We start from the raw sequence: 11,418 nt of genomic DNA, 5'->3' as shown, positions 1-11,418 counted from the left end.
AGCTTTTAACCACGTGTGTGTGTGTGTGTGTGTGTGTGTGTGTGTGTGTGTGATATTTCATGTATATCTTCTATGACATGTCAAAATAATGAATTGAATGTTTATTTTCTTTGAAAGATTTTGTAAGTCGTTAGAGCTTAAGCTTGGCAGTTCATGGATTTTGCACACTGCTGGGGTGTGATGGGGAAACAGTTTGATAAATTAGTAGAAAGGAGCATTGATTCAGTTCGATCCAATACCAAGTAAATACATGGCCGGTATTGCCAATATCAGTACCAATGATTATAAGTTATTCAGGCAGCTAATGTGGGGGACAGTAGTGTGCCATGTCTTGATGAATTCTGAATTTGCAAATTCTGAACATATTTTAAACACCACTACATCACTGTGATTGTTATTTTCCACGATAATTAGTTAGCACAACAAAAACACACCTTTGAGCTTTTCATGTGTTTTACAGCTGGGTTTCTGGATACCTTGAATGTAAATCTTTCTGTCTATAAACTAAAGCACACAATAAGGTTCGGACATTTTTCATAGTGCATGTTTGAGGTTTAGTTTCTCCAAAGAAATAATTAATACTGAACTTGGAGGATAAAAGCAAAGTATTGTTCCCATACCAACACTAGCGTTGGTATCAATACTATCGATATTTGGATCGATCCGCCCACGTCAATGCTTCTGATCACCTTTATATCATATAATGACACTATTCTTTCCTAATGGGAGCAGTCTCTTTCAGGATGACAATGACCCCATCCATGGAGCACAAGCAGTCACAGATTGGTTTGATGAGCATGAAAAGGATCTAAAAGTCAAGTATTCCACGACCTTTGCCGTCACCAGTTTTTAACCTTCCTGAACAAAAGAGTGAATGTAATTTCAAAATATAGTGTTCATCCCATCAGCAGAGTTCCAGAGTTTAGAGAGTCCGTGCCACGCTGCTTTGACAGCATGTGCTGGCCCAAAGCTTCCTTTATGTGTTCTTTTTTCCTTAATCCCAATTCTTTATCTATCTGTAGAATGATGCTCTTTCTCCTTCTGTTTGGCATGGTTTGCTTCTTATATTTCATAATAAATAACTTCACTTAGATTCAGTGGTAGTGGGTGACTAAAGGTCAAAGCGTTCAAAGCCTTTTGAAGTTACATCGACTCTTACAGATTTATATTTAGAGGTGTGTGGTCCCCGTTGACTTGGAAACAGTTGTAAGCAGGTGGGCTGCTGCCAGAGCTCCAGTGCAAGAAGGGAAGCTGAAACGTTTTTAACACCTTCTTTGAACATGTTGGGACTACTGGGGCAGGGGAGTAAACCGCCGAAAGAAAGGATCTTTGTTTTAACCCCCTTAACTCCACCTCCTCTTTCCTCTTTTAGCAGCCTCCGCCCTCCTGCAACTTTTATATTTGATTTATTTTCAAGAAGCGAGGATAGAACAAATGGGGTTGCTCTGGAGTGCGGCACTTACAGAGACAGATGTCATCGCTTTTGTATCGTGGGAGCGCGCAGAGCTCTCCGTCGTCATTAAAGATTTAGGGTTCCCATGGCAGGGGTAGCACTAGACTGAAGGTGGGGGTGGGCATGACAGAGGCTTAATTTGGCTTAGAAGCAATCTGGTGCCAAGCTCGAGGCTTTAGGGATCACATCAACGTCAGTCACAGGCAAATAGGCTTGTTAGCAGTTAGACGATAAGGGGATGGTTCTATTTTTGAGTGAGTATGTGAGTAGGAGGGATGGCTGTGTGCTAATACATGTTTGGGGAACTTATATAAAACACGCTCACCTGCATTATTAGCTCAGCAATAGATGCATTTAGTTTCTGTTGAGCAGCGCGTTTGTTTTTAGTCTTCAGTAGCACAAAGTGCTGCAAGGTTCTGGTGCATCCCTGAAGTTCAACTGTAACTCAGTGGGTATTTTATAAGCTAAATAAATGATCTAAGTTTGAAACAATGATGGACACATCATACAAAACCCTACATCTATTTTGTCAGTGCGTGGTACCCTTAACTAAACTAAAGACCTAGATGCTTGGAGTCCTACATCACAAAAATAGATGGACGCTGACTAAATAACCAAGCTTATGTTGTCTGATGTGGAGAAATTTCACAGTAAATAAAATATTTTATGATGTGAGAATGATGCTGTTAAACTATGTAAAACAATACATACAAAAATAAAAATGTTATCACAGTTAGTGTTATATAATCTAATAATCTAGATATTTGGGATGCTGGTGTTTGTTTGACTGTTTGATGCCATTTCCTGGTGCTGCTCTCCCGAAGTCCAGGTTAGGATTAGAGATAGGGCTAGCACATATGATCACTTACACACCAGCAGGTTATTCACAGGGTAGAATAATCCTTATGCATCTTCTACTGGGCCTTGCTTTTTGATCCTCTCACTCTAAAGTCACAGCATCATGGAAAAGCAGGGGAAGCATAAAATGAAGGAAAGAACTTAGTGGGACACTTAGCTAAACGTTTTAATATGTCTACAAAGTCTGCAGTTAACTTAGAGGAACTCTGATTTTAGTGACCTTACTTCACTTCACTCATTTAATCCAGTTATTAGAGTTTATGATTTTATAAGTGGTGCCTCTGTGCAGCTGTGGTTTGGTTTTCTTAGCAGGATACCAAGAAGCTATTGTGTTTCTCTGAACTTCCTAATAAGCTGCACAAAAAAGTGGATCACATTACTTGGTTCCCACATGTGATTTACTTAACCAGTAATTACTGATGGATTTTCTTTGTGCTAACAGGCATATAAAACCAGATCCGAACCATCACTACTACAGTGATACACTAATACACCCAAAAAATGTGAACCGTCAAACAGCAATTTAAAGGTTCAGAATGAGGACCAGAAGTCTTTATGTGCAGTCAGAAGTCAAACTGTGTTCGTACAGATGAACTTTATGCCTGAGGAAAATCAGCTGATCCCTAAATTAATTTCAGTGAAAATGAAATGAATGAAATATCAATAGATATAAAATTGTCTGTGGAAAGACTGATCTGATCCTTTACCCAAATATTTTGATGGATTCAAAACGAGAATTTGACTCCATCCATTTAGAGTCCATTTCTTCTGGATCATTCCTGTGTGGACTTGCTGTGTGCCGATCATTATCCTGCTTAAAGGTCCACTTTGGGTTTAACTTCAGCTTTAGAACAGGTGCCACACAGTAACTTGAAGCACAGTTTGATATGACGTGCAGAATTCTTAGTTGAATCCAATCCCTCTTCTCCCTCCTTCGTAGCTTTTACGTCCGTGCTTTCCTGCCGCCTGAAATGCAAGCTGAGCAGGCGAGGAAAGGCGAGGGTGAGAGAGGAGTCGAGACAGCAGACATTAAAACGTAAAATTACACACTCTTGGTCCAGTGATGCTATTTCGTGCGGCGCAGGCTATTATCTGGCCATTGTTCTGTTACAGCCTACCACAAAAAATTGCAATGCCTGCACGTTAAGAACAGCAGTGATTATTATAACCTGTATGTTTGCTTTTTTATTCAGTTCACAGCATTGACATCATGTGACCAGAGTGCTGTTTATGTTAATGCGCACCTGCGATGCAATCCTAAACCAGAACATTTCCAATGCCATGCTTTTCAGTTGTTGCACATTATTCTCAGAGGCTTAGCTCATCTTTTCTCTGCTATAAAGCAGTTTTGCTCCAATATTGTGTCAACAAAGGCTTTACTTCCAGTGAAGGGCAAGCTCACATACATGTTAACATGAGCAATTTCAGGATTACCTGCAGATGCTCTGATAAACTGGGCATATTCTGAGACTTCCTTTATATTTTACATAGCTGCAGCACATGTAGGAAAGAAAGTTCTGATTGCTGGCACCTAATTTGGACCTGATTTTAAATGAACAGATTTGTGTGATAAATGTAGGTATACCCCTTTTAAATGATGAAATTCACCACAGCACCAGAATTTGATAACTTTATTAATAACGTCTGTTCATAAAGATGGAAAGCTTGCAGTTGCAATGAACACTTTTTCCTTTTTCTCTAACACATTGAAATGTCTTGGAGCTTTGATATGCACACTTTTCTATTATTTTAAAGGTGATTAAACATTTGCCCCAAAGCCCCCAAATTTCCACATGATGCACTTTTTTCACGCTCAGAAAGAGCCAACACCAGGTTTTGTCTTTCCCGTGAATCTCCCAAGCCTGTGCGTCTACGTGTCGACACAAAGACGAAATCGTAATAAATTGAGACCAAATGAACCGCTCTTTTGTTGGCATTAAACAATGACAGGATTTTACTCAGAATTTTGGCACCAAGAATTTGATTTGTCAGCATCTCCGCAGAACAAGAGATGAGGACAAAATCCAAATAAAAGAGAGCTGAGCCTTAAAATATCTCCATTTCCTGGTAATGACAGCAAACTCTGGCGATATACGCAGAGTAGGAGAAGAAAAAAGAAAATGAGGGAGGGGGGTCCTCATTGGTAAGGCGAGTCCCCACAGCGCTGGTGATGAATTGCAGCTCTCCACGGGAACATCATACAGAAATTAATAATCCTAAGGTAACTAATGTTGTCCTTGGCAGCAGGGACATAACTTGCCCATAGACAACTTCAGCTTTCTCCTCCAACATGTGAACGCACATCTGTATGGCATTACTGAATTCTAAACTTGGTCTCGAACAAAACCATCGCACTCTCTACAAAGCATGCAGATGCTTATTTTTTCTTAAACAGAGCTTAAGTCATGGCTGTGATCCCTCTTGCAGCTCTCTCTGCATGCTGCTTTTAAAACCCCCTAACCACCCCCCACCCCACTAATGTTAAACTTGGACTTGGCCCAATTCAAAACTGCCAGCGTAAGCGTTCTTACGACAGGGACTGTGGCTGTGGCGTTTTTAGGGGGAGGTGTGAGGGCTGATGGGTGCGCAAAGGGAGCGCGGAGGGCAGAGGAGGATAGCGAGGGGAGCAGCAGAGTATTTTATGGTAATGGATGTACCACATGGAGTTCTAGTTTGTGGTGTGTTTGGGGGCAAGGCAGGGGGTTTTGAAGAGGGCCGGGGGCTGTTCGGTGCCCCTGCTTGCATCCTCACCGTCTGTGGAAAAAATGCAGGGAGGGGGTGTTCCTGTGGCTTTCTGAAAGATTCATCCCACCTGGGCAAAAGAGGGGTGACAGAGGAACCAGAAAAGAGGGGGAGCGGAGCAGCCAGACCACCGGGGACCTTTTATTTCTGCTCACTTTGCTGCAAAGAGTGCAGTACAAATGGCGTGCCCGGACTCCTCGGACTGCCACTGGATTTCCCGCATCACAATGGCCATAACATTTTAACCAAATTACCTTGCGTCACAAACCTTTATATCACACACACTCACGTAAATACCTGAGGAGAAGCCCGGTCCTATAAACATACACACAGACTGGGTTTACATAAGGATTTGGCATTTGTTCTCGGGCTGTAATGGCACCAGATTCCCGTGGTAGTAAACAACTGCGCCACTCTCCGCCCATGATACATTAAGATTTTTTTTCCCCCCCACAAATCATGAAATGGCCTTGGGAGTTGAACAGATTGCAGTTTATAAAAAACACACACAAAAATGCACGATTTGACAGATTTGTAAACAGCAATGATAACATCCCTGAAATGTTTAGCTATGATGGAGCTCATAGGTTCTCCTTTCTCTTTGGGAGTCCTCGGGCCTTTGCAGCCCAGCCCAGGGTCCTAATGAGATGATGAATGGGAACATACGGAGTGATGGAGGCTCTCGATCCACCGGTGGCTGCTAATTTAAGGGGAGATTCATCAAATGTGGGCCCGCACTCAGATGCACCTTCATAAAACAGTGCCTGGGTCCAGTGAAGATGAATGGAGCTAATTATGAGCTCTACCTGCTCTCAGCCTTCTGCGTGGCTTCCTGCCGTTCCAAGCCTCGTAATCTGTCTGCAAGAAAAAGCCCACATTTAACTCAAATTCCTCTTCTTAATGATAGACCACAATTGAACCCGAAATGAGAGATTATTCCACATTATACTAATACAGCAGTATTGTTGCTCTCATCTGACACAGAAATGCCGCGCCGAATGCCTCGTTCTGCACACTGGCACTAAACGATCTAATCACGAAGCATTCTCCGCTGATACAGTCGACTCTAAGTGATACTGCTAACACTTGGTCAACACAGCTATCACTGTTTGTGCTCCAGCTGGCATTGTGCTAAAATGTCAGTGATTTCTATGAAATCTCCTCCCTGAGATGCTGAAAATGCTGCCAAATTACTAGAATGGTAACTGCTGGAAGAGCAGCTAGAAATAGCACTGACAAAAACTTTTACTATCCTCGAGTTGTATTTTCCAGACCCGCTTTCGGACAATTCTGCTTCAGTTAGCAAAGAGAGAACAAAACTGATCATCCACTCCTTACGCAGGACGAAGTAGCAAAGGCCGACCCTGCTTTTGATTTGTCAACATGACGAGGCGGTGTTGAGGAGACATTTTTTCTGCCTTTTAACATTAATATAAAGAGTTTAACAAAAAGTTTAATCACTTTGATTTTACTGCAACCTTACCTGCAAAGACGTAGCATGTCTTGCTAATGTCATTTTCCAATAGGACTTTGAGACATTCATGCACCCTGCATTGCATTGGTGGATTCTAAGCTTAAAATAGTGCAAATGGCATGGACATTACTGTAAATATTATAAAATAAAGAGTGATTTGAGACATTATTACATGGCCTTTTTTTCTGTGGGGCCCGTTGCTGATTGGGAGGGTATTTTGCTTCCCATGGTCGCATGTTTCAGGGTCTTGTATTCAAAATTTAAAAAAAAAATTCTACATAACATCATAAAACCGCCTGCTTAATATTGTGCAAATCATGCTGTAAAAACAGACCCGACCTGCCAGGATAGCGTCTGGTACTCAGTCAGTGGGAGCAATTCCTTTGAGTCTTGCAGGGTGCAGAATGGGGCCTCCATGGATCAGGCTTGTTCTGGCACCGGCTGTAGACTCTCGGATTGGGATCTGTGAAGCTCAGAGGCAAGGTCAACCCCTCTTTGGCTGTTGTGCTCTTCTTCTTTGTTGGGGTGCACTGGGAGTGTAATTTGCAACAACGTTGAGTGTGGTATGTGTTAAAGTGATATCCAGATGAATTCCAGGACTCAAAGTTTCCCAGCAGGATACTGCATTGTAACAATATGATGTGTTACTCACATGTACATTTGATATTGTTTCTGCTGTATAAAAGCAAGAAAACAAATGATTTTCATCATTTAATTTTATTTGCAGTGAGTTAGCCATAGCCCTTCTGACTAAATTTCACAACAGCCCAAAGCTCTTGGATCATAAGACTTCCCCATCCCGGGGGTAGAACTGAGGGAACACTGGAGCTGGGAACAAGAATGAATCCTTAGATGCTGTGAAACATCAAGATAAGCTTAGTAGGCCAAGCTGTAGATTTTATTAAAAAAAAAAACAGCAACCAAACCTTTTTCTTATTTATTACTATCGGATATGTTCGGATAATTATTTTTCTGTATAGATCATCGTCTGGATAGGATGTTGACTTTATAAAACTTGATGACAGAATCATGCATGTGGCTATCGTCCGAACATTTAATAGCTACCTAGCTAGCTAGCTTTAAACATCTCCTACCTACCTTTTTAAGTTAGCTTGATTGACTAGTTTGCTATAGGAGATAAACACTGTGTATTGCAACAAATGTCTGTCTGGATCTGAATTACAGTGCATAACTCAGTGTCCTTTACCTCAGTGAGTAAAATAACACTGGAACCCCCACTCCTGGGAATTTTGGCCACAACCTGAATGTCATGAATATGCGAGTAATCTTTTTCACTGTAGAACGATGGACGTCCTTCCAGCCCTTTCTAGACTGATGAGCACCAACAGTTGCTTCTCCAAGTTCATTCCTCCTTGACATTGTGTCAACACACACTTGAATTTCTCCAAACCAGCAAACCAGCTTTTATGGAACCGCCCACACTTGCTGATGATCAGTAAATGAAGTGCTTTTGATTACCAACATCTAGCTGACTCTTAATTGCCATGGAAGCAGTGAGGGTGTACTTAGTTTTTCACAAACTGCTTCTACATTTTTGGTTTGTTTTTGTGACATTGTATGTCATGTTTTATAGTTTATCTGAGATCTCAAGTAAACAGTCAAGTAAAAATGGTCTTGACTGACCTGCCAAAGTTATCCTGGTACAAGCCTACATTTAAGAAGTGGATAAGAGAATGATTTTCATTGCAGTCATTGTAAACTGTCCAGAGAATGCAAAGCATGAAAGACGCAGTAACCAGTCTGACCTCTGATGCCCTTCTGTGACTTCCTCATGTGACAAAGGTGAAAGGTCTGAGCTGCCACTTGGTTTAACCGGGAACACAAAGATGCGTGGGAAACACACTGTGGCGGCATCAACCCTGACCGCACGGTGCTGAGTCACTACATTTGAATATTCACTTTCAGACAGACACATGCACACTCTGCACTCCCATCATTTTGGGGGAGATTTGTTTTTGGGATGGGGACTCTGTAGTGCAGAGGGGGAGCGTAAGAGGGAGGAGGGGTGAGTGTGGCACCAGCCTGGCGCAGACATCATTCCCGTTGCTCCCTTAGCTGCGCCGACGCCATCTGTCATCTGCGTGAACATCTGCAAACCCAAGGTGCCCTTGTCACCCAATGTTAGAGCAGTATGTTTGGCTTTTCCATTAAGGAAACCTGGAGTGATTCACCAGAACAAAACCTATTAGACGGGATGGTGTAGTGGTGAATCAGCTGGGTTGCTGAGGCACATTAAATAGTAGGATTCCTCCTCAGGCAACGCCGCCCGCCTGTCTAGCATGTCTGGCTAGCATGACATCTCATCTACTAACTGCCTGACAATTTGGCCTGAGTCTGCTGTTTCTTTATGAGCCTCGGCTCCTCCAGATTCCTTCTTCTGTCTCTCTGATTCTACTGCAAAACAGATGGCTTCACCCCCCATCCCCAATTTCAATCTATCGCCTCGCTGTGCACTTGAGGTTATGACCAAAATTGAAATCATATTTGTATTAGACTACAAGACATTCAAATGGATGTACCATGCTGTGTCCTTTTGATATGTCTAGTTGTTCCTGAACCAAAAACAAAAAATAAAATGACCAGATAAGAAAGAGAGAGATGTTTGCTCTTCATTTTCCAGATAATACGGTGGATGCTGCTCTGTAATTTAGTTGTAGTTTGGAGTTATTTTCAGACATAGAGATGAATGGCCGTCCTATGACTGGACAGTCTATTATTCAGCTGCAGCTCTCCAGAGAGCGTTGCTGTTTATTGCATAGGGTGCTGAGCTGGATTACAGCAACAAGATCAAAACAATATGCTCATTGTCCACCATGCTGGGATATAATCTCAAGGATTACTCTCAGATGAAGCAGCCTCTCTGGATGATAGGGAGCGATAAGGGAGCCTTGACTGGACGCATGCTCTCTCTAATTCTTTCATATTCCAGAGTTTTATTTCAGTTCAGTTTCAGTTTCCTCATCTTTGTTGCCTGCGCATGAAGCTGGACACAGCAGCGGGCAAAGCATTGCCTCCCCACAGCTGCCTCTCCAAAAGAATTGGGCAAACACGCGCGCACGCAAACAGCAAAGCTCGCCACCATCTGCTGCAGTGAATGAGCGAGGATGCTGCTGTCAAGTTAGTTGTGAATTCGAAACAGCAGCTGAGAGGACACACTGTGCCCTGACCACACAGAGTGGCACCGCTGCTGCCCGGCTGCCTGGCACAACGGGCTCCATCTGACGCACTGATGAATTCACACACACACACACACACACACACACACACACACACACACACACACACGGTGGAAGGTTGAGGGCCAAAATCGCAGGCAGGATCTCGATGTGGTGTGAAACTGAACACCTAGTTTTAATTGAGATCTTAACTCCAAAGGTTGTAGAGGATAGCACATTAAGCAATGATGTGTTATCATGAGATTTATGATAATGAGTAGTGCGCAGCATGCATTATTTCTGCACCACTACATGGCTTTACAAGGCTTGGCGAGACCTTCTTTCCTTTTCGTGAAAGGAGAGAAAAAAAGACTCTTTTTGTGAGCAGGCTATAAGTTTTGTAAAGCCTTACAAGCGTTCTGGGGGGAAAATGTGCACTTAAATAAGAGAAGAAAAGAGAAATAGGTATCAAGCAGGCATAGACACTAGGCATACAAAACAGAACCCAAACAAACACCCTGGGAGCCCAACATTCAACACGGGCCAAGAAGTGGCTGGCGGAGAGGGCTGCCTTTGAAAAGAGCACCTGCGTGCTATAAGAGTCCCCCAAACAAAAAAAACCGTGAGCCTCAACAACTCTTTACAGCATTAACAGTCACCGGTTTCCTTGTGAGCGAGTTTGCATTTGTGGACAGACTCCCCGTCTAGGCAACTTGCAATTTGTCACCTGGCTTGTTTACTTTTCTTTCAGTTCATTAAGAACTCACCTTTGTCCTAATGGGCTCATTAGTAGCGGCCTCATTCCAGGAAGAAACCACCAGGTTAAAGCCCCACATTTCTGAACCGAGCGACACGGCTCAGGCGCCGCACTTTAAATGAGGCTTGGCCTCTTTTCTCCTGGGGGAAGCTGCGGCGAGAGGAGCCAACAATGTGTTTTCACTTTTATGTATTTTCATAAGTCATCCTAGTTGGCCATTAAAGCTGATATTTTTCATAAGAAATTGTGTCTTTTCCAACAAAGCAATGTGCTCATGCTAAAATTATTATATTCTTTTTTTCCCCAGAGGTCAGTCAGTGAATGAGCGTTCGCATGAGTTTGACTTACAGCACAACGCAGGAGCAGCTCTGTATCACCGAACATCACTTTAAAGCTCCACAGCTGGTGCTCTTTGTTTTCCTAAAGGCAGCCACGACACAAAGCCTGCTGATACACTCACACACAGGTCTAACAATGCAAGTTTTGGGGGGTAATTAAATAAAAGTTGCGTCCCACATGTCAGCTAATTTTTTAGGATTTTGTTTTGTGGGGGTTTTTTCAATGCTCTCGTGTTTTTGTCTTTAAAATTCTGTTTTCAACAGTCGACAAAAGTTGGTCATCTATTTTATTTTATTACCTGCTTTGGCACCCCAGAAAAATCACCGAGTACTTTGAACCAACAGACAGAACGACTAGGACACGTCAAGAACATGACAAAAGCACGGGAATAATTAAATAAATGCGTAAGTGACCCTTCAGCCAATTTGCATCTGTCGTATAATGGTGATAATAATGGATCCACTTTAAACAATTTACTTTTAGAATAGTGGAGCTAATAAATAACACTAAACTGTGCTTTGCTGCTGGACTGCTTTTTCTCCACATAAAAATAAAAAAATCCAGAGAGCTGAGCTTCACACAAGAGAAGCTCTAAATAAATGTTTGTGTTACTGAATTG

Source organism: Haplochromis burtoni, unplaced genomic scaffold, assembly GCF_018398535.1.
Source record: "Haplochromis burtoni strain Fernald_Lab_line unplaced genomic scaffold, NCSU_Asbu1 Contig_312, whole genome shotgun sequence".
NCBI lineage: Eukaryota > Metazoa > Chordata > Actinopteri > Cichliformes > Cichlidae > Haplochromis > Haplochromis burtoni.
This window is presented reverse-complemented; position numbering follows the sequence as displayed.